Source organism: Cololabis saira, chromosome 10, assembly GCF_033807715.1.
Source record: "Cololabis saira isolate AMF1-May2022 chromosome 10, fColSai1.1, whole genome shotgun sequence".
Taxonomy (NCBI): Eukaryota; Metazoa; Chordata; class Actinopteri; order Beloniformes; family Belonidae; genus Cololabis; species Cololabis saira.
Window position 1 is genome coordinate 45,402,539 of NC_084596.1, and position 24,115 is coordinate 45,426,653.

Sequence of the window (24,115 nt, forward strand, 5' to 3'; positions counted from 1 at the left end):
GACTTCAGCACCCTGGGTGGGTTTGGTGAAAGGGCCTTTCTGTGTGGAGTTTGCATGTTCTCCCCGTGTTCCCTTGGGTAGCTAATGTGAGCTACCCTCGCAAAAACATGCAGCAGTCTTGGGCTCTACATGCCCCCTCTGGCCAACCGGGGAACAGATGGGGTGGGGGGGATCTGGCCGGAATAACGTGATCATTTGTTGGAGTCCCTAAATCAACATAACATAAATTCGTAACGAGGAAAGACACAGAGACTGTTAGAATGATTTTCAAATGTGCTCCTGCAGGAGGGGGACAGCACAGTGACAGGGACAGAGCCCCTGACAGTAAATGCTTCCCAAAGATCCTCCTCCTTGCACAATGCTTTTATTGAGAAACTGCGACAGGAGATGGCCATATAGGGTAGACAATGGACAATTGGAAGAAAATACATACGGAGATACCAGACATCGAGGTTAGAAAGGTCACACATTGTGAAACAGACATCTTCAGTTAAAGAGGTCAAAGATTGTGATACAGACATCTTCAGTTAAAGTGGAACTAATCTAAAGAGGAACTAGCTGGTATGCAGAAGTTTTAAAGTTTTAAAAGAACACAAAAGGTCGATGGGTCAATGGGGCCCCTTCCTGAAAACAGGAAGTCTTGGACAGATGTGTCCAACTGACAATGGTTCAGCTGTTCCCAGGACAGTTGAAACCTTGAGTATATCAAAAGCATGTGATAGTTTATAAGGACAAAAACTAGTTCAAAAGATTGATTAACTTCACACCTTCCACGCGCTACGCCTGGCCGGAGAAACCCCACCCTGTCTGGTGAAAAGAAGCTGCTGGTCACTCCTCAGGTTAAGGAGGAGATCTGAGCTCAGTGCAGGAACTCCCGGGGTTGGTAGAGGATGGAAATGCCCAGGACTGACGCTTAGGTAGGAGCACTGGGTAATATAATGGGGGAAAAATCGGGATAAAAATATTTAAAAAAAAAACATATTGACACGCAGTATAACATATTGACACGTTTAATCACGTGTTAACCTTCTAACCCACTTTTACTCATTGGCTTTTAACCCAGCATGAGACCTCGCTCTGTTTTTAGTGGTTTTATGTAACTTTATTTGTTATTTTACTTGTTTATTTATTTGTTTTCATTGTCTTTTGCTGATGATTTGTTTGCCCTCTTATGTACAGCACTTTGTTTCAGCTGTGGTTGTTTTAAAGCGCTTTATGAATAAAGTTGAGTTGAGTTCTAACAGCTAAATCACACAGCTAACTTTGCTTTTAAATGTACAAAAATAAACAATTTTTATGTTATTGATTTATTGTTCTTCTGTTTTTATTTTTTTGTGTGCTTATTTTCGAAATAAAAGACATCAAAATGAAAAAAAACTATCAAAAAATAAAAATGTTTTAAGATTAGAAAGTCAAAAGACTTGCCCAACACTGAAAGCGGAGACACGTCGGAGGCATCTTCTCTGACGTCACACATTCTATGACGCCTGACAAGACGCATCTTCTCAATCATCAATTTATGCTTATGTTCGAAATAAAAGATATCAATCGTTCAGAATTCATGCCAAATGTTCACATTCATTTGGAAGAGGCTTGTTACCATGCTGAAACAAAATCGGTTTATGTAGCCCAAACCACAACGTGCAACCATGCATAGCAGACATCAACGCATGCGGCTCCATCGTACCTCGAAGGGAAATACTTTTCTCCGTCAAGTGTTACACTATTTATGTCTATACAGGACTGTCTCAGAAAATTTGAATATTGTGATTTTCTGTAATGCAATTACAAAAACAAAAATGTCATACATTCTGGATTCATTACAAATCAACTGAAATATTGCAAGCCTTTTATTATTTTAATATTGCTGATTATGGCTTACAGTTTAAGATTAAGATTCCCAGAATATTCATATTTTTTGAGATAGGATATTTGAGTTTTCTTAAGCTGTAAACCATGATCAGCAAGATTAAAATAATAAAAGGCTTGCAATATTTCAGTTGATTTGTAATGAATCCAGTAATTGGTATATATGAAAGTGTTGTTGGTGTTCTGGTCCAGGTGTTTCTTCCTCTGATCTCCTGATTGCTGACACCTGTGTCTCGTCAGCCTCTGCGTCTACATCTGCTGCTCCGGCTCTGGTTCTGGCTCCCCCTTCTCTGCTGTTCATTGTTCAGTCTGTTGTGTTTCTCTGTGGTTGTGGTTGTGTTCCTGTGTGCTGCTTTAAACTACCCATGTCATTATAATATTTTTTTCTTTATTACAAAGAACTACTTTAGTTACTCTGGGTTTTATTTTAATTTTCAGGGAGCATTGTCAACAGAGACAAAATAAAGTGCTGCTGGATTGGGGAGACGGGCAGCAGCATTTTGCACAAGTTGAATGCAATTAAGAGACTGCTATATAAAGTGGGTTGCAGTAGTCCAACTGTGAGCTAATTAGGGCATGGACGGCCTTCTCGTGTTAATGTCGACTTGGAAACATTTTAACTTTAAGATTAAGATTTAGTTCATTAAGATTTGTAACAGATTTAGGTTTTCGTACTCATCACTGTAGTCTTTATGAGAGTGTTGGCTGGTCTTCTTTGTACAATCGTAGATGGGAACACTGGTATTGTTTTCTTTATAAAGCCATCTTGTGTGACTTGCCCCCGTATTTGTGTTCTCTCTTGGTTCCTAAAGTCAACACCAAAAGCTGTAGTCTCAGGCACAATAGATTGATAATGTATACTATTCCTCGTACGCGGACTGTTTTTGGGGAAAGTGCCTTCAAAGCATTTGCACCCTCGTCCTGGTATAAATTACATAGTCATTTTAAATTGGATCATCTCCCAAGTTTGGTAGATTTTAAAGCCACGATCAAGGTCTATCTGACTACTGAATGCACATGTTCTTTTATCGAACATTGAGTGATTATACTGTAGTGGTGTGATTGCCAAACTGTTTTAGCTGTTTTTTATGTCTGTTTTGTTGATGTTGTTCAATGTGTAACTGATGTGGACCTATTGTGCTGCCTTCTTGGCCAGGACGCCCTTGCAAAAGAGATTTTAATCTCAATGGGATTATTCCTGGTTAAATTAAAAAAAAAAAAAAAAAAAAAAAACTTTGGTGGGAAAAAACTAGAACTCACCACATTGTTTTGTTTGTCAAAGGTCAGTCCCAGATTTCTGACGGGGGAACTGATCTTTGAAGTTAAGGTGCCGACGCCAGCCGTCAACAGTATCCCCAAACACAATACATTCAGTTTTGTCATTTAAATGTGGACATCAGCATGACAGTGAAAGTAAAGATCATGTCTTGCTAATTCACCCAAGTGGCAACATATACAATGACAAGAGGATTGGGCCAAGAATAGATCCTTGTGGGACTCTACATGAGAACAGGAACAGGAGCCTGTCTTTGCAGATTTGGAGGGAGTGTAGTGGATGTAATTCTGCGTTGTTTTGCAGTAGGAACAGACACACTCCGAAATGGTCTCAGCTCAATTTATTCTCCTTGCTGCAATATGGAGAAGAACATTGAATGTTTACAGACTTTCTCATGCACGCTCTCTGTGCTCTTGCTGGTTAAAGTCACCGAGCAAAGAGCTATTATGCCCAATAAATAACCAAAAATAAATAAAGTGCAACTGACATCAGTTTAAAGAAACTTCTATCAGAAAAGTACAAAATAACTTTAACTATAGCTTAAAGGAGCATGAGGCAGGATTTATGAAAAGAACTTGTATATGTTTTAAGTTTTCTAGTAATAATGTCAGATGAAGCGTTCCAAACCAAAAAGAATGAGCCCTCTAGTGTATCTCTCCGTTGCCTTGAACAGGCTGTGTGCTGCAAAATGTGCTGCAATTCGGGCCCAAATTTCCCGCGCTGGGCTGCGGATGTGACGTCACATGGCGCTGCATGCACGTTCTCCCCGTTCTCCCGTGCCGGTGTGGGTGCTTTTTTTTCCCACCTGCTTTTTTTTATCGGAGGTCTCCCGTACGTGATGACGTTCCGTCTTGTGATTGGCTTTTGACCGTTTGCGTGAAAAGACCAGGAACAGAGTGACTACAGCAGCCGAGAGAGAGAAGTCATTGAAAGAAGGTCGTGTCGTGAACAGCAGTTACAGCAGCATTTATTTAGTTATTAGTCAGTCAGTTAGTTAGTGTAGAGTTTTTATTCAGTTAATTAGTTAGTTAGTTAGTTAGTTTAGCCATTGTTATTTTATTGGTTAGTTGGTTGGGGTACTTTAGCCTTTATTTGTTTAGTTAGCTTAGCCTCAGTCAGTCGGTCACTCAGTCAGTCAGTTGTCAGTAGTTTTTCATTTTTAGATGATAAAGCCTGGACATTCGAGGCTGTTGGTTAGTTAGTTAGTCAGTCAGTCAGTCAGTCAGTCAGTTGGTTGGTTAGGGCAATTAGGCATACAAAAAATATAAAAAAATTTAAATATTTTTTAAAAATCCACAATTGTCTATTGAAAACTGATGATTAATAAATGTAATAAAGCAAATCGATAATTTAAAATGTCTATTAAGATCAAAATATTTAACTGCTTACTGCTATGCAGCAAGCAAAAGATTGTTTACCCTATACTGTATATAGTAGGCTATTATTGTTCTCAGCTCACTGATGAATCTCCAATTGTCTAATGAAAATAGTCCCTAATAAATATTTTAACTCTATTTTTTTTAGCCTATGTCAGTAAGATCACTGATAATTCTGATAATTCCTTGTATATGTTTCTTCTCCCTTTTACCTCCACTATGATCTGCTGCTTCTGACTTTACAGAAGTGTATGTCTCTATATGTTCTCATTGTTGAATCTGTAAATGTCTAAGCAAAATAGTCATAATACATTATATAAATATAATTAAAAAAATCTAATGTCAACTAAGCGCTCACTGATTAATCCGCAATTGCTAAAAAAGACGTTTTGAATGTGAAGACATGGTGAAAAAAACTACCTTCCTAGCTTAACATGGCAAAAAAATACCATCGCGGGTTAAAAATGCACACTTCCGGGGAAAATATTTCAGCCCGATACAATCTGGTACTCACACCGGCTTCGCTGTTGGCTGCAGTACCCCCGACGGCCGTCGTGGTGAAGGGTGGCGCTAGAGAGTCTAATTTCTTAAAAGGAGCCTCATGCTCCTTTAACTCACATACCTGCATTACGGAGAAGAACTTTGAATGTTTACAGACTTTCTCATGCACGCTCTCTGTGCTCTGTAACAACATATAGGCCGTCAGGTCACCCACCTTTTCGTTTCATCTTACTCCCACGTCTGGGGTCTACATTCTTTTCACTTAAAAAAAAAAATATATTATTTATGTTAAGCATAGGATAAAAAGTTGAACTCGGATTTCTAGGGAGTATTTTCACAATCGTTATTTTTCCAGCGGCGCCTGTGTACAGGAGCGCTGCGTCACGTGATCGCGCTGGACCAATAACAGCGGCCCCTGATGTAAACAAACCTGACGTAATCCAATATGGATGCCACCTTCTCTGCCTAAATATGTAGAAAAATAAAATGAGCCGAAAAGTGCACAAAAATGACTAAAAACAGTGTTATATGATGCCACAATGAAGATGAATTATAAACTAAAGTGAAATAATTAGGGTTGTCCCCATCAGCATTTTTTAGCTCCCGATCATTGAGTTTGAGTTTCTGCCGATCCCGATTTTTCCCGATCCGATCACTTTTGTTTGGCTCCCGATACATTTCTGATACTTTTTCCGGATCAGATACATTTTGGCAATGAATTAAGTAAAAAAAGGTAAAGTAAATTAAGTAAAAAAAAAAATGTATTGTCCATTCTCTCCAACATGGACATATATTTTTTTTTTCACTGACTGCATCATTGGATCAAAACAAAGCTTATCAGCACTGGTGTCACAAAATGTAGAAACATGAAATTGTAAACTAAAACAAAAAGTGCAGAATAGTGCAATAACAAAAATAAATCAATTTCACTTCAAAAGAGGTAGTTTACCTACTGGTAGGGCTGGGCGATATGGAACAAAAGTCATATCTCTATTTTCTAGCTAAATGGCAATACTCGATATATCTCGATATTTTTTCTGTGCCATAATTGGGGTTTCCCCCAAAGCATTATAGCATAGCATCTCTGTTAGCTTAATTTTTTTCTGAGGCAAACCCTTAAAAGTTTTAATAATTAAAGTCTCTAGCCAAATGTCACACAGGTACCTTTTATTAACAGAGGTCTGCACAATATCAACATGTATAAAACAAATGAAATAAAAATAAACTGCCTGCATATATATAGAATAAAAATGCTTCTTGAATAAAATAAAACAAATATCCCTTTCCTGCATAACAATTAAATTAAAATACACTGTGCAATTAATACAATGTAGACAGTAACAGGCAGACTTTTCCACTGAGGTTGACATTTGTGCAAATCTCAAACAAAACATTCAAGTCAATTTGTCACAAAAATAAGCATCAATGTCCAAGTAGGTATAATGGAACCGTAAGCTGCTTTTATTTTTGAGCGCTCTTTTAATGTTTGAAAGCGTATTTTTTCAATTGCCAGATGATGCGATGCTGGAAATCTAATATCAAACGTGGAGGCGAGATGGCCAGGCTCTGTGCATGATGCCAGGATGTAGGGAATCAAATTTGAGCACCAAATTTCTACAGAGTGCGTTATATTACTAATATTATATTGATCAATTTTGCAAATATTCATGTGTCTAACTTTGTGTTATGTGCAATTGCAGGGGAATTTGCTGGCTATCTCCTGGGGGATAGAGGATATCCGCGCCTCCCCACGCTGATTACCCCGTACCCCGATCCGGATGCTGGAGCGCAAACACAGTTCAACGTGGCTCACAGCAGAACCCGGGGAGAAATCGAGATGACATTCGGGATTCTCAAAGAACGGTTCCAGTGCTTGCGCAGGCTGAGGGTCTGCCCAGACAGGGCATGTGATATCATTGTCGCATGTGCCATATTGCACAATTTTGCCACATTGCGCAATGAATTCACTCCAGTCGTTGAGGAGCCGGTACCGGAGGAACCATTTCAGGAGCAGATGACATGGCGGATGGTCATAGAGTTTGTGACCAAATATGTTTAAATCATTTCAGTTAAACACAGTTGACAGTGTTGACTTTTTTATTTTTTCAATTCATTTTCCCATTTTGCTTAATTTCCTAAAAAGAGACATTGTATTAAAGATAAAATAATGGAATCACTAGTACGTTCACATGCAGCGATTCAACCTGGTTGCAGATTGGTTGCAGACATCGTTCCGACTTTTAAACTGCATGTGAACACCTCAACCAGGTCAAGTCAACCTGGTCAAGCCGGATTCATCAACCAGTTTGGAGCACCTAGATAAGCCAGTCGCAACCAGGTTGTTAACGCCATGTATACGGGGACATAGATATTGCAGTCTGCGCATGCGCGAGAATTTCCCCCGGGTGGGGTTTAGGAACATAGGAAGGACATAGGAAGGACATAGGAAGGCCATCCTTTTCGATTGACAAAGTCCTTGTAGCCTTCACTTGGTGATAAAACAGGTATGTGGGTGCCGTCGATACAACTGATTATCTGGGGGATGTTGAACTTTAGCTTGAACCGGCGTGCAATGGCGCTGGCTTCCTCTGCAGTGGGAACCACGATAATTTTCTGGAGGACTGACGACACCATCCATTTGCAAAAAATGTACACAAACTTTTTCACAGTGGACTTGCTCACGCCGAACTGGTTTGCCACAACCCTGTACTCGGAACAACTGGCCAGCTTGTAGAGTACAATCGCAACCCTCATCTGAAGCGGCACTGGTGCCCGAACGGTCACGTCCTCGGGTTTCAGAATGCGTGACATCAATCCACATAACTTGTCGAAGGTTCTGCGGGTCATTCGAAAGTTCTCTTTCCACTCCTCGTCTCTAAATTCCTTTAGCACCACTCGCTCCCACCAATCTTTGCTCCTGACCCGGATCCAGCATGAACGTTGAGACCTCCTTAGAAGCAGGGACGCTCCAGCGTCCATCAACAGGTTCGCGCTCTCTATGGCCCCTTGACGTATTACTCGCCGCCGGCGTCGTTCTTCTATCATCATTGCAGTCACTGCAGTCAAAAGATCCGTTGTTCTTTTCATCATCAACACTAAAAGGTACATAATGCAGGAAATGTAGGCTGCTGTAGCCTCGTCGAGGTGCTCGGACGCCATCTTTCTTTCTTGTTGTTGGTAAGCGGAGGTCAACCGGAAGTGGCTCTTTGTTGAAATGGTTACCTAGGGTACAGCGCCACCTAGCGTCACGGAGTCAGCCATGCTCTGGTTACAGTGGGTTATTCAATCTGATTCAGTCTGATCTCAGAACAGCATGTATAATCAGACAAGTGATCCAATCTTCTGCATGTCATTATGTGATAAGATCTGCAACCAGCTTGAATCGCTGCATGTGTACGTACTGACGACAGGTTGTTCTGCACATCATTTCTCTACCTCAATTTTAAGTCCTAAATATTGCATCTCCAGATCAGCCTTGGCTATCTGGCGCTGCAGATGGACCCTGTAGAGTTCCTTTGCCGACATGTAAGATAACAAAGCAGCCATGTTCAGCATTTGATGGAGTTTGGCTCATTTATGCATAAACTATGATTATTTCTTACGTTGCTGTATTGATTGGAGCTTGTAGCAGGCTCCTCAGCATCTGCCTCGTTAGCAGTCTGAAGTACATATTAATTTCACTTAAGTGAAGACTGAACTGTAGGTTGAATAATTTGAAATTGATCACGGCAAAGGCTTTACCTCTGTAGAGAATGTTGGTGGCTCCTCTATGGCCGACAGTGTTTGTTCATCATCCTCCTATAGGAAACAAAATCGGCTACTGGCTGTGGGCTTGATTAATAGCCTAAAACACTGAAATAAGGACTTACGGCAGCAGTATCAGCATGTATGGGTAGCTGCTCCACCAGCAGCAGTACTCCACCTTGAACTAAGAGGTTGACAAATTGGTCATTTTCGTGTTAAAGCAACACTTAACACACAAGGAGGTTTTTTTATACAATATGGTAATTGAAAAGATAATAATCGAATATTCCAATTGAATATTTTATATTGAATAAGCCTAGGAAACAGCAATATGTCATACTGGATACATGAAGGGCTGACTATTAAGCGTAATTAGGAATAATACATTGGACAAGAGGGGTGTGCTCCTCCTGGGAGGTGGCCGGCTCTGATGACGTCCCCCCAGGAATCCCCTCCATCATCAGCCGGCCCCGATTTACAGAGACTGCCAGCTCCTCGACAGCCTGGGTGAGGGGCTCAGTTACCCCTGCGCCCGTCCTCCTCTGCAGTCTTCTTATTAGCTTTAAAATAGATGCATCTTGTTGGAGCATGACAATAAAAGGCCCATATGGGAGACATGGTATCCGAAAAGAATACTTACCAATTTGGACAATGTTCTTGTACTTCATTTTCACCTGTTTCCAGGTTCTTTTTTGTCCACCGGGGTTGCATCTAATAAATAAATCATTCAGTGACAAGTAGTCTGTATTAGAAAGCATCATATTAATTAGGAAACAGGATTTAATTTAATATAAAATTCACATAATGGCCTAAACTTACGCATTGACGCGATCGGCAATTCTCTGCCAAGCCATATCACGGGCTTTGGCAGATGAATTGGTGTTGCTTTTCTTCATTATCACTGCCCTCTCCTCCTCGTACGCCTCGAGGAGGACTTGCTGCTCAAGCTCAGTAAAATACGTTGCTCTTCGACGGGCCAGCTTCTCGATTTTCGACCCTCTGTAGATGTCTTTATATGGTCACTGGGGACGCGCACAACTCTGGGTTAACCAATCGGGGGTTAGTTGAGTTAATTCATAACCGGTGTGTTGGAACCAACTGAGCGGGTTTAGTCGTCATGGGTTCAAATAACCTCAAGATGAGACTTTAACTCAGTGTTTGTTAAACCTCCTTCTTGGATACCCCCTTGTTAACAAAGTCAGCCTCATTTTGGGATGGTGCTGTAATTGGCACATGCGTCCCATCGATCCATCCAATAACGTTTGGAAACTTCTGATAAGATAATAAGATATAGGCCCTAATAATAAGAATCTTATTAGGGCTTAATTTGTGCCAGATCCTGCTGGAACACCTCCTTTTATCCATATTCCCTCTGTTTTATTTTTCATTGAAGTTACTCATAGATCGCTTGTTTGTCTATTTCGGATGCATTTAATCAGAAAAAAGAGAAGAGGGCCCTTTTCTCTGCGCTCTCTCCCCGATCTGCTGCGCTGTGTCCCGTCACCGTCTCCATCACCAAGCGGTTTCCCAGATCCAACTCAGCCTGGATCATTTCTCGTGTCCTCTGCTTATTCCCCACATCCAAGTAATGATCTGACATGTTTGCTGCATTTAAGACCACACGCCCCTCACTCCACGCTGTTCGCTGTTTGATTGCGTCACCACACGCGCCGTTATTAATTGTTCGGTTTTTTCCCCTCTTATTCCACCGAATAATAAGCTTGTTTTCTGTTTAGAAAGTACAAACGTAGGAAGATTACAAGTAATCACCCATCTTTTACTTGTCGCTTTACTCTTTTAGGAGTAATTTTAGGAGTTTCTTTCAGGAGCGCACGGGCGGGTGGTGCGGTGAAAAAAGGCTGATTTATGGTTCCGCGTAAAATCGACGGCGTAGCCTACGGCGTAGTTACGCGGTGACGCACACCTTTCGCTGCGTGCGCCGCGTACCCTACGCCGTAGGGTCTGTGTTGCTGTAACGCGGAACCATAAATCAGCCTTTTGAAAGGCGAGTTTCAGCTGTCAATCAAAAGAACGTGGGGGGCCGATAACGCGTTCAGTGTGGACAGAGCGCGTCCGATGCCACGCAGTGCGACGCGATAGTCGGACGCTCGCGTCCATAGGACATGGTGTTAATGACCCTCGTAGGTTTGTGGCCAGGAAAACGAATAAAGTTGTGCATGAAGCGCTTTAGCGCAAGGCACACTTTACGCACTGAACGACAGGCAGTTGCTTTTCCAATGTGTTCAGCGTCTCCAATACTGTACAGAAACTCCCAGATCCAAAAAAGCAGAGAGCGATGCACATTGTTTGCAGCGAAGAGAGGGCAGACCCACGATGGGTAACGTTTGCAATGTATAACCTACATTGCAAACGTTAAACGTTAAAAATGGTTGAATTGTAACAGTGGTGACGCTTTCATTTTTTTCTAATATTATTAGCTGATTATATGTGTAGTGGGCTGGCATCAGTATTTGATTTTAGAATGAATTTTGAGTATATTTCCCACAGACTATAAGTTGTGGAATATTACTTTTTAATTTAAGGCAACTGTAAGTGTTTTTGTTTATGTAAATTTTTTATATAAACTTAAAACATTTAAAAATATCACTACAATATTTTTGGGTTATCAGTTACAAAAAACATTTTGGGTTCTGTGAACTTATTAGGGTTTACAGTGTATGGATGGAGAAGGTTACTCAAATAAATCAGGGATTCTGCTGAAAAACGGTAGCGCTCTCGCAAATACTCATCGGGGAAAGATAAAATGTCATATCGTGGTCTTATCACGCTCTCACGGTGAATTACACGGACGATTTGGGCTTCTATGTGTAACAAGTTGCAGCAGCTCCTGAACTTGCGCTTAAATACCGGAACATAACTGAGTTATCTGAACAAAACCTGAACAAAACCTGACTTACTTAACCTGAACATTTTGGAACGGAAATCCCAGGTTTACCATTTACCCTGGGTTAACATACCCAGTTTAGCGAGTAAACCTCCTTCTTGGAATACCCCCCTGGTTTGTCCGACCACCGGGAACGGTCGGGGGGTCGCCCTCGGCGACGGGCCGACCGCCGAGGGGGCCGCTCTCGGGACTGGGCCCAGGGTGGCCTCGGGCCAGACGGCATCCGCGGCCGGGGTGCGGATGCCGGGACCACCCCTCCTCCGTGACGCAGCACTGCTCCGGCCGCTGCTCTGTCTCGGCTAGTGATGGGACGATGATACCTCAAGGAGTGTATTGACATACTAAACAAACTGTGTCAGCACTGTATTGATACTGTGTTGGTCACCCAATAGTGACCTCTGCAGTAGTTATAAAATCATTGCAGGTAAAGAAATTCCTTGTTCGTGTAAATGCTAAAACTGAGTTGGTATGTAAAATATAGCAAATTAGAGTAAAAATTCAGAGTTACAATTTTTTAACTTATGTGCACATTTGTCAACTTAACTGTTAAATCATATGAAATAAAAGACAAAAAAGTGATTTAGTTCATGATTTTTTTTATTGAGAAACAAAAGTTTTTGGAGTGTCTTTGCTCCAAGGCGATTCCTCCTTCACCAGCTCCCCAGCCTTGGAAAATACTCTTTTGCATGGTACAGACGATGATGGTGAGCAGAGAGTTTTAAGTGCAAGTTGATGAATGTGTGGGTATATTTTCTGGTTCCATTTCCAATATTGCGAAGGATCTTGGTTTCTGGGTGTGTTTATTTCTGCCAGGTAGCGTTGGACTTCAATAAAGGAGTCAGCTGTTGCGTTCCTCGTCTTCTGGGTCTCTGCAACCTCCATATCTAGAGTTTTCCAGAGATTGTGCCCTAAAAAAATAGTTAATCATTACTTTATTATCACATGATATATCGTATCACAAAGTGCCACAGAAATGTATTTTCATACCTGAACTGGGTTCTGACCCATGTGTAGAGCTAGGCTCTTCTCTTGGGTCAGGCTCTTGGCTCCTCATTCTTCAGCACATTCTGACTGCAGTCGCTTCACTTGCCTTTTGCTGACTAACAAATCCATTCTTTTTAAATCTGGGATCTAACAGAGTTGCCAGAGTCATCACACAGAGATTCCATGCCGCAAATAGCGTCAGTTAGCCGCTTCCTCAGGTTCTCAGCCAGTTGCTGAGCAGCTGTTTTTGTCACTGTTGTGGCCTGACGTTGAAGCTCAATGTGGAGCATTCTCATCATGGGAATGACCTTCGACCCAGAGACCCTTTTTTCCTCAGACAGTTCTCTTGTAGCTTGGTCAAAAGGAGCAAGAACCCTGAGCATCTCTTCAATGATCTCTTCTAGGACAGAGAGGACACGAGGTTTCAGTACAGAACTCTTTATTCTCAGTTCACCCACACACGTGCCCCAACACCTTCAGAAGGTTCACAGGGAGACCTCTTGCTGCTGTGCAGCCACGCCTTATGAAGGCAGGCAGGGTGGAGAGGTTGATTGGGAACACCTGTGCCCTAATCAACCTGAGTGGCTGCACCTCCACCCTGCCACAAATATAAAATACAGTATATTTTACTGAAAGGCACAACGGTAAAATTTTATTTTCACCATAACCCATAATGACAGCTTTCCAGACTTGGACTACACATGTATTTAGTCATCAATATCACTATCTGGAAAGCTGTCATCACATGTTATTCTTTCCTCTTTCTTTGCAAACATTCCCACTGTTTTGGCACCAACATAAATCTGTACAAGACAACCGTGCAGACTTACAGGAACATCTTTTTGTTTCCATTTGTCTTTCTTGCAACTGCAGTGGACTACCTGCAGTACACTCTCAGGGGCAGGATTCCTGGTCATCCAGGTCACTGTTAAGTCTCCATTCTCAAGGTGCCATCCCTTACCAGCAGGTGAAGGAGCACACATCTGGGCTTTGAGAGAAGATTTCATTATTGCTGGTAATTTGCCCTTTGGCTGTGTTGATAGAGAGCATCTGTTGTGGGCGGGAGGCTCATTTCTGGCAAGGCTGATGATGCCATACAAAACACTCTGTATTGTGCCTCATCCACATTGGCTGTTGCTGACTGGTCATACAGGTGGCACACATATTTGCAAAGAACTGCAAAGGTAGACTGGTCCATGTTGAAGCTTCTCCCCAGATTTGCAAAGGCAGTCAGGTACTCATCTTTGTCAGAGGCAAGAGTAAATGTCTTTCTTTTACCCTTGCCGTAAAAGGCACTAGTAGAATCACATCCAGAGAAAGTATGAATTCCAATAAGTGCTGAGCACACTCTGTTGCCAAGAGTTGATGACACTTTAGCTACATCAATGATCCTCGTTTTGTTGCCAACTCCTGTGAAGAAGTACAACCTACATGGTAAATCTGTCTGCAGACTTACAGCAATCACTGCAAAATCGACATCTATGCAGTGTTTATAATTTTTAGCAATCTCATTACCCACACCAGTTCCATGCAAAGGTAGCCAGGCTGCAAGTGTCCTTGTTTAGGTAATCCATCTGAGACGGATGAAATCCGCCACAGCTTCGCCTTTCACAGATTTTAAATGCATATAACAACGTTTCTTAACTGTTTAAGGCTGTTTTGGAGGACTTTTTTCATAGTTTTCCTCGGTTTCTTCGACAGTCTCCGCGAGCTACTGGACGTGCTCCTGTTCTCAGACATAGTTTCCGCCATGTCTGTTTAGTGTGTTTACATCAGGGGCCGTTGTTATTGGTCCAGCGCGATCACGTGAGGGGTATTCCAGGAAGCTGGTTTTGTGAAAACTCTGAATTTGTTAAGCCTGAGATGAGGAAACCTGGGGCCTGTACTACGAAGCGGGATTTGGGGTTAGCGAGGTAACTTCAGGTTTAACCCTGGGTTTTCAGGACTACGACGGTGGTTCACTTCTTACCGGGGCACATCGCCATGGTAACTTATGCTGAACAGCTAACCTGCTCCGGAGCAGGTTATGTTCGAGATACAGATCGCCGGGTATAAAAGCACCGCCCACTGACCAATCAGCTCTCTTGGAAAATGGCATGCCCTTTCGAGGAGAATCCAGTGGAGCTCGGTGCGCGGATCGTGAGAGGATCCCTCCGAAGAGAACGCGTATTCAGGGACCGCCAAAACCCCTTTGCTTTCCCTGATGAGTACCTGTATGAACGATCCAGATTCTCGGCGGAGGGCATGGCATATTTGTGTCAGCTGCTCGACCCGTATGTGGCCAGTGCCACACGTCGGAGTCGTGCGCTCACAGTGCCCCAAACCATCTGCATTGCCCTGCGGTACTTCGCCACGGGTACCTACCTGTATGCTGTGGGTGATGCTGAAAATCTAAGCAAGAATACAGTCTGCAATGCATCCATAAAGTGGCACGTGCCCTCACAGACATGCTGGATGGATTTGTTGTGTTCCCTGGCCACTTGCCGACGCAGTCTGTTAAAGAGGGGTTTTATGCCATAGCAGGTAAAATATACATCAACCTATTTAACTACTTCATCTATAAATAATGTACACCCTATGACGTATACTATTGTATATTAAATGCAGCCTACTCCTGTCATAGGGTTCCCCAGAGTGATCGGTGCCATAGATTGTACGCACATTCCCATCTCCGCACGTCTGGGTGAGAATGAAGCGGACTATGTCAACCGCAAGTCATTCCACAGCCTCAACGTTCAGGTAAAGTTTGCAATGGTAATTTGCAATACACATTGTACATTCAATTTGGCACTTAATAGCAATATGTTGCCTTAAGTTAGAACTTGTAACCGTTTGTTAGTTCTCCACTTATTTTCATCTAGTATAGTACTGTCCGTGTGTGTGTGTGTGTGTGTGTGTGTGTGTGTGTGTGTGTGTGTGTGTGTGTGTGTGTGTGTGTATATATATATATAGAATACAAAAAGCTTGACATGGAGTACAAGATAAAGAAAGTAAAACTTGAGGTGGAGAAACTGGAGTATGAGAAGAAGGTAATTCAGTAACGCAATTCATTTCCAGGCATGGGAATACACATGTATATCTCTATGGTAATCCACACACCTCATTGTGTTTGTTTTAAGCTACGTGTGTCTTGTGTAAGTCTGTCATTTATGTGATAGCTGCTGTAACACTAAACATTCCCCTTGGGAATAAATAAAGTTATCTAATAAGGGTACTAATTGTTTGGTCATACTGGCACATTGCAGGAAATGCAGTAGCCTGGATAATTAAAAGTCATTCCATTTTAGCACATGTGGAAATATATGCACATAAGGACAAAATGACACAGCACAGGTCCTGTCAAATGCACATTGATGCTACAATGACTTCAATGCTATTATCTTGTGGATTGTTAACCACAAATGCTTTTGCAGATGACATGTGACCATAATTGCATGGTCACGAGCATCGACGCCAAGTGGCCTGGGTCGGTCCATGACTCCCGGATCTTCAGGGAGTCCACACTGTGCCACAGACTCGAGCAAGGTATGGCAACTTTACTCTGCATATATGTCTTATGTTCTTTAAACTGCATTCTGTGATACTGATCATGGCATCATTCCTTTTTATCGTCAGGGCTGTTCAGTGGAGTGCTTGTCGGTGACAGGGGATATGCCTGCCAGCCCTTCTTGATGACCCCCTATCCTGACCCTGATGCAGGGCCACAAACTAGATTCAACGTGGCCCTTTCCAGAACCAGGGTCAGGATAGAAATGACATTTGGCATCCTGAAGGCCCGCTTCACCTGCCTTCGTGGGCTCAGAGTGGCCCCAGACCGAGCTAGCAGGATTGTTGCAGCATGTGTTGTGCTCCACAATGTCGCCACCATACGGAGGGAGAGGGCCCCTCCTGTCGACCAACAACCCCCTGATGTCGACTACCCTACTGGCAGGGCTGTGAGAGAGGCCATCACAGACCAATTTTTTGCCTGAACAAAGAAATAACAGGCCTTGTATTTCAGTTATTCTTTTAATAATTTTTTTTCCTTCTATCTTCTGCTCTCCCGTTCCTGAGGGAAAAAAGGAAGAAACATTTTAGTTTGTTTCCTGGAATAAAGGAAGAAACATTTTAGTTTGTTTCCTGGAATAAAGGAAGAAACATTTTAGTTTGTTTCCCATGATGAATTACGTTACTGAATTACCTTCTTTTCATACTCCAGTTTCTCCACCTCAAGTTTTACTTTCTTTATCTTGTACTTCTTGTACTCTATCTCCAGCTCCAGTGTCCTTTTATAAAGAGCTCTCACATTGTCTGCTCCAACCTGAAACAAATCAAACACATAATACAGTAGCTGTGACATTTAAGCATTGTCACTTTGCTATGGTAACTTGAAGAAAGGTGCAAATGTTACTCTTGACTACCCTATTTAAATGAAGGTTAATTCATTACCACTTGTGATCCCCTTGGCCTAGATGTGGAGGCCATAGGCTCAGGGGGAGGAAGATTTCCTTCTTCCTGCATAATTAGGATCATAGCAATGGAAGCAATTGATTCATATTAGGATAGAGAGCACTTGAAGCAGTTTTTACTCCCATGTGCAGACCAACACCATTAGCAAGAAATTAAAGGGAAATCAATTACAGCCAAGTGTCCACACTCTCACCACCTGTGTTAAGATGGGCAAATTGACAACTGAATAAAATTGATTAAAAAAGACTTAAGTGTACCGCCAAAGCTCTCTCTGAACAGACAGACACTGTCTCATCATCCTCCACCTGAAAACACAGGACATGTAAATGGTCTATTTAATCCATGATCAGCAACCACAGATGACATGGCAGTGTATATGACAGGTTGTTTCCACTGTTACCTCTGTATGGGACAGAGTGTATGTGGGTGGTGGCAGCAGCACCAATGTCTCCCCATCAACTGTAGAGAAAGTAAAACGATGTTACTTACTCCCACAATAATTTGTATATAATTTTGTTTTATTAGCAACTCAGTCTTTTAACATTGACACTTACCCTGTACAAATGTGGCCTGTTGGGAGCAGCTGCCACTGCCACCAGGGTCTGAAGAGACACCCCCTTCTACCCCATCCATTAAAGGACGCCCTTCGTTGTTGGAGAGGGCCAGCTCCTCAGCAGGAGTGTACTCCTGCGTAGGAGGGCCCCCTCCTGTCTTCTTCTTGTCATTTTTCTTCTTGTTTGCTGCAAGTAATGTCAATGCTATTTCATTGTGCTTTTGTATAGCCTACTGATATCATCCTAAAACAGAGAGTGATAGAAACACTAAAGCCTTGTACTTGTTGTACTTCTAAGATATAAAAGCCTACTTACCGCTTTGAATTATGTTTTTGTATTTATTTTTTATTTGCTCCCATGTCCGTTTTACTCCGCTGGGGTTGCAGCTGAAGGAATGAGGCTACAATTGTCATACACGCCATACGAATACATCTAAGCAACACATGCATTTAACAGAATAGACAACTGTAATTATAGTCAGATCTACTTATGCCCTAATGATGGGGCAGTGATGTTTATATCCCTATGAACTTACGCATTTACACAGTCAGCGATCTTTTGCCAGCTGTCTTTCCTGGATTTTGCAGCTGCAACTGTTGCTTTTTGCCTGTATAATGTTCCTATACTCATCGTATTTCTGTAGAATTAAAGTTTGCTCTTCACTGCTGAAGTAAGCGGCTCTGACAGCGGACTTCTCCATGCTTGCGATTGGTCATGCGCTGAAAACACCGCCCCTTTTATGTGCACGCGCTCATATCCAGATTGGAGAAAGCTGGGTCGATCTACCGAGTTGATAACCACCGTCGTGTGACCGCTTAGCGTGATTGCAATTGTCCCGCTTAGTGAATCTGGATAAGGAAAAGATATCCTGGATATGTTGAACTTGCTTCGTAGTACAGGCCCCTGGTTTTGTGAGAACTCTGAATTTGTTAAGCCTGAGATGAGGGAAACCTGGAGTTTTCAGTTCCAGTGGAAAAAAAAATAAAAAATTTTCAACTGCTGCCAAGTGAGCTTTGCGCCTGTGGGGTTGCATCTAAATGACAATAAAATTTCATTCAATACCATTCCACCACTGTTTTCGTCTGTAATATTATAAGACAGTGTGCTTAAATGTTAAATGAATACTGCATTCAAACTTACGCATTAACTCGGGCAACAATTTTCTACCACTCTAGTTGTCTCTCTTTGGCTGCTGCAGCTGTGTTGCTTTTTTTCTTAAATATGCTCTCATATTCGCCATTTGCACGGATTAGAACTTCTGACTCCAGTGGCGTGAAGTGTGTCGATCTTTTGTTGTTGCCGTACCTAGACGACTGGCTGGTCTGTGCTCCATCCTGGGCCCAGGTGTCCCGAGATACAGCGCATCTCCTGTCCCACGTGGCCCAGCTATGACTCAAGGTAAATACAGAGAAACGTTGCCTGGTACCATCTCAAACCACAGCCTTCATCGGTGTGGCCTTGAACACTGCGACTATGGAAGCTTGTCCGTCCCCTCACCGTGTGGATGATATCCTGCACTTTCTTTCCCTGTTCCGAAGGGGACGTCTGATGACTCTGGTCAATTTTTTACACTTCATGGGCAAACTAACATCCATTGCAGCGGTTGTTCCAGTGGCCTTGCTATCACTGCCCACTGTCCTGTGTCTGTGGACAGTGGGCAGTGTCTCCTTGCCCTTGCCCCATGGAGGGACAGGGCCTACATGGAAAGGGGTGTCCCTATGGGCTGCATTCCATCTCGCAGGGAGATTGTCACCACCGATGCCTGCCCCTCAGGATAGGGTGCAGTGTCGCAGAGCAGGACAGCTCAAGGCCGGTGGTCTGTGGCCGATGGTGCCGAACACATCAATGTGCTGGAGCTGCGTGCGGTGCACCTGGCTCTACAGCACTTCCTGCCATACCTGAGAGGCAGGCACGTCCTCATACGGTCAGACAACACCTCGACTGTATATCATATCAACCATCAAGGTGGGACCACGTCTGCACGGCTGTTGCAGGTGTCGCAGGAGCTCCTGACCTGGGCAGCCCCTCGCCTGATCAGCCTATGGGCAGTATGTCTACCGGGAGGGCGAAACCAACCTGGCAAACTTCCTTTCCCACCAAAAGCCTCCGTCGGGGGAGTGGTGCCTCCACCGGGAGGTGGTGCACACCATCTGCATCCCAGCTCTTCGGCAGAAGCAGGGGTGGACCTCTTCGCCTCGGAGGTGTCCACCCACTGCCCTCTGTGGTTCTCCTTGGCAGAGACCACTAGCCCTCTAGGCCAGGATGCACTGGCTCATCCGTGGCCAAGGGGGTCTCCTATATGCCTTCCTCTGATTCGTCCAGTACTTCAGAGTGGCTGCTTTGCCACTCCAGTTCCTGACAGTCACCAGCACCTTTAACAATCGCGGTAGGGCAGTGCCATAGCTCCCTCCAGGGCCGCTGAACTCCTTCAACCCTCTCACAAAAGAATGAGAGGGAACACATGACGCTGGCTGTGCTGCCTGTTGCGTCAAGGTACTGACTGAAGGGCGGTTCTGCTCGTCTGATAATCGGGAGGCCGGTGTATGTGGCTGTTGAGTGCGGGGGGGTGGGCGGGGCTGCTGAGAGTTAGAGGGCTGTTGTTGTTGCTCCCGAGGGTGGTCATAATAGTGTGGGTGGGGTTGCCTAGGGCGGAAGGATGGTTGTTGCTGCTGAGGGTGGGGTTGATAAGAGGACTGGGGTTGGGAGGGCGGCTGATGCTGCTGCGAGCGGGACTTAGTCTTCTGAGACTGATTATAATTGGGACATGAGAGTGGAGCATGACTGCTTTTACACCTCCAACAGTAAGGATGAGCAGGCTCTGGAGCCACAGGAGGGGAAAAAGCATGTGGGGTGGTGGTGGGGTTTACCCTCGTTGTGTTGGTAGAGGTGTACCGCCGGGGTGCCTCTTTCTGTACTTCCTTCTCTCTGTCCTTTTCCAGCTGTTGTCAAAGTCTCACCAGAGCATCCACTGTTTTAACTCCACTGCTCCGCAGCTGGCTCGACAAATGTGGACGGATGTTTTTTAGGATGAGCTGGATGATTTTCTCCTCCGAGATATCTGCTTTCCAACGACGGCAGAGGGCACGGTACATATAAGCAAAATCCCTAATGTCACATCTGGGGGTAAGGTGTGGACCCAAACGCAGGAGAGCAGGAGGAAGGAGTTCAATGAAAAAAGGATTTATTTACAAAAAAAACAAACTAAAGTGCTGCAGAGCAGGATCAAAACAAACTAGAAAGGGATCAAAAAACTTGAGGAGCAAAACGTGGCATGAAACATGGGGAACAAACATTACGGTCCGACAGGGAACAAGGGAATGACAAGACCAGATATACACAGGGGATAACGAGACATGACGAGACCCAGGTGCAGACACAATCAGGGCAGATGGGACACAGGCGGGACAAAACAGAAACTGAAAGCTGGGGGAATGTCAAACCTTGACACCTAATGCTTTCCTCATCCCCTTGCACCCGTGTCCTGATTTGCTCTTCCAGTTCATCCATGTAATCCTCTGAGAGGAAGGCTGACAGAAACTTATGCTCAAAGTCCTTCCAGGTGAATGTTTCCAGTCTCACCACATCCCACCAGTCGCAAGATGTTCCCAACAGGAAGGCGAGGGTCACAGAAATCTGCTGGTGGCCCCCTTCTGGCAGGGAAGGACTTGGTTCCCTCTGCTGCACAGACTCTGCCGCGGTTCACCATGACACCTCCCCGGCAGGAGAGATCTCCTGTCCCAGCTAAGGGGTCGGATCTGGCATCCCAATCCCCAACGCCTCCAACTGTGTGTGTGGCTGCTGGAGGGCCCGAACCGCTATTGAGCAGTTGCGTGGACCCTGTTAGGCATACCATCTTGAACGCCAGAGCACCATCCACCCGGCTACAGTACGCCAACAGGTGGAAGTTGTTTTCCGACTGGTGTAGGGGTCGAAGTGAAGACCTCGTACAATGTTCCGGGCCTACTGTCCTTGAGTTCCTGCAGTCCCTCCTGGACAAGGGCCGGTCTCCTTCTACACTGCGACAATGGCACAGTAGGGAGCCACAGTCTGGTGTCCCTCTTCTTGAAGGGGGCTCGGAGGTTGCTTCCCCCGAGAGCCCCGAGAACCCCAGTATGGGATCTTCCTCTCGGCCGGCATCTTTTTGAACCCTTGGTACAGGCGCAGCTGAAGTGGATGTCATACAAGACCGCATTCCTCCTGGCCATTTCCTCTGCAAAGCGTGTCAGTGAGCTGCACGCCCTGTCTGTTATGGCACTTTTGCACTAGGACTTACTCGGCTCGTCACGCCTTTACCCCGCCTCTACCCGTTTGTTTTTCCACAGCCAGGGGAGAAGTGGGGGGGTTGGGGTGAAGCTGCTGTGACGTACTCGATTGCGCAACCGCTTTGTTCATGTCGGCGCAGATGAGAAATCAGCTGGAGCCGCGAGCGGCTGAGAGTAAAACAGCCCGTCTACATCCCTTTTTTAATTCTCTCGTCAGTCACCAGGTTTATGAACATCTGCACCTCAGAGTTGGAAACAAACAGACGTTTTGCGCTTTATAATAAAATCGCCGCGAGCCGCGGGTCGCTCTCGCGCTGACTCCCGCTTCCTGATTCAAACGTCTGACGGCCCCGCCCCCCGACCAATTAGTGGCGCGGAGGGTGGTGACGTCAGAAATAGTCCCGGCTCAGCCCGCAAAGAACCTCGCCAGAATGGTTACAGAAATAGTATCGGCTTGGAGCGGCTCTACCCGTCTCAGCCCCGAGTGCAAACGTGCAAGACGGGGCTGCACCGAGCCGGGCGGAGGCGGGACTAGTGCAAAAGCGCCATTAGTGACTTGTGTCTGAGGTGGAACTGAGGTGGTGATAGCTCAGGGGTTACCTGGCATTCCTCCCTAAGGTTCTGTCATGTTCTCACCTCAAGCAGCCTATACGGCTAGCACGGTTTGACCCTCCGCCAGGAGAGAGGAGGGCTTAACTGGATCTGTTGTGCCCAGTACGGGCCCTGAGAGCCTACGTTGCAGCTACCGCATGCATTCGGCGGTCGGAGCATTTCTTCCTGTGCTATGGGGGCCCTAACAAGGATTGTGCTCTCTCTGCACAGTGTCTGTCCCACTGGGTTGTAGATGTCATCCGCCATGCGTATGGGGCGAGTAACCATCCCCTGCCGCCTGGTGTGAGGTGCCACTCCACCAGGAGCGTCTCCACATCCCGGCCCTGAGAGGAGTTTCCCTGGAGGATATTTGTGCCGCTGCCTCATGGGCGTCACCGAATACTTTCTCCAGGTTCTACAGGGTGAATGTTGCCTCTCCCCACCCACTGGGTGTGGTTACCTGAATCAGCTGATTCCACTTACTGAGGTTTGTAATTGGGATTCCTTGTGACTTTGCTGGTATAGGTCATTCAGTGCTTGAAGCACCGCCTCTGGCGGTCCCCAGGGATGAAATAGAACGAAAGTTATGAATGTAACTACGGTTCTATGAATCCCGAATGACCTCCAAAGCACTCTGTCACTCAGAATCCTCGTGTTTTCGCGAGAAGATTCTGTAGGAACTGATCCTCTGACGACGCCGGAAGATATCGACTTCTCCAGGTCGTCCAGGGGTCACAGATGACACGTTGGTATACATACTTGAACTGCGCATGCGCGAAGGGGAATATTCAGTGCTTAAAGCACCGCCTCTGGCGGTCAATCGGGATTCATAGAACCTTAGTTACATTAGTAACTTTCGATTTCTCTGCATGGGGGATGACATCCTCTTCCCCCCTTCAATTTCTTTTTTTGGGGGGGGGTATAGAAAATCGGGCAGTCTGAAAGTGAACTGGTTCTGAGCCTCGTGATCAGGCGTCTTTGTTTTATAATCAACGAGGAGGTATCCGTAGGGTAAACCTGTTGCATCATTAGAATATTCCAGAAAATATTATATTGTAATTAGCTGGAAACATCCGTCTCCCCAAAACTGAAATTTGGGGATTCCCCTGGGATTTTTGAATAAAACCAGGTAGTTGTTTTGAGGCTAATTGTACGGCTGGATTTGCCTTGAATAAACAAATTCTGAACTAGGGAAATATAACTTAAATTCCGATGAACGTATTTTGTAAACACATTTTGAACTTCCAGGTTATTGCTAGTGTCGTTCATTAGTCTGATTTAAAAGGTTAATCTTATCAGGGGGTAGCAGAGTGTCATCACACAGCGAGTTGGGACCCTCTACAAAATGAATGTCTCTTATCTTGAAGATTGTTATATAATGGCTGCCAACATGAGTAAATGTAGACCATGCTATCCACAGGGTGTGAAAAAATGTTGGATGTATTCTCTTAACGCTCTTTACAAAGAAGGTTCTACCACAGTTGGAGGGCCCGCTGACCCCCATGCAAAAAGGATGCTGAAGTCTGCCATCAAACTTTTTTTTTAATACAAAACAAAACCCGCATACAGGTATAGAACAAGATGGGACACAATAGAAAGCAAAA

The 24,115-nt window shown here is 44.4% G+C and overlaps 1 pseudogene; it reads left to right on the plus strand.

The window, feature by feature from the left end:
* The first annotated feature begins 14,746 nt into the window (after nucleotides 1-14,746).
* Nucleotides 14,747-16,626, plus strand: LOC133452272 (putative nuclease HARBI1; annotated as a pseudogene).
* Nucleotides 16,627-24,115: the final 7,489 nt, after the last annotated feature.